The sequence below is a fragment of the Gavialis gangeticus genome, unplaced genomic scaffold (assembly GCF_001723915.1).
Source record: "Gavialis gangeticus isolate Ggan-Ray unplaced genomic scaffold, GavGan_comp1, whole genome shotgun sequence".
NCBI classification, from domain to species: domain Eukaryota; kingdom Metazoa; phylum Chordata; order Crocodylia; family Gavialidae; genus Gavialis; species Gavialis gangeticus.
The window spans coordinates 10,217,057-10,217,674 of record NW_017729017.1 but is presented as its reverse complement, the minus strand read 5'-3'; positions in this window follow the sequence as shown (position 1 = coordinate 10,217,674).

Below are 618 nucleotides of genomic sequence, written 5' to 3'. Positions count from 1 at the left end.
GACATAAGGTGCCCCTAGGGAGACATTCGGAGCCTGGAAGGTGGTCGGGCGCAGGGAGGTGGGTGGCTCAACACAGGAGCACCCCCTACTGGCCCACCTCACGTGGTGGAAACAGTGGAGGGATACGAATACCCAGCTGGGTTCCTGAGGGGGGATCTCTGCACCCGCCACAGTGCCCACATGGATAAGGAGCATAGAGTAGTGGTCGGTGGGCTGGATGAGTTTTGGGATACTCTTGGCTACATCCCAGATAAGGTCTCCCAAGAAGCAGCAGACCTCCATGGCTAAGGGGTCAGAGCAGCAGATTGCACCCTCAGTCCCTCTCAGGAGGGAGTCTTCCACAACGACCACTCTACAAGTGGCCTTAGGGAGAGCAGGGACGGTAGCTGAGGATGAGCCTCCATTGCCTGCTGGCAGCTCTGCAGGCTCTACTGGGGATGCAAGAGGTTCGTACCTGTTGTAAAGCTCCAGAGGGGAGGGGACCTTGATGCAGTGGGCCTTAGGGCCATTGACCACCTTGGTCCAACCCTCTGGCTGGACAGTATGGGAGATCCCTGAGTCATAGTTTCATAGTTTTTAGGGTTGGAAGGGACCTGAGCAGGTCATCAAGTCTGACTC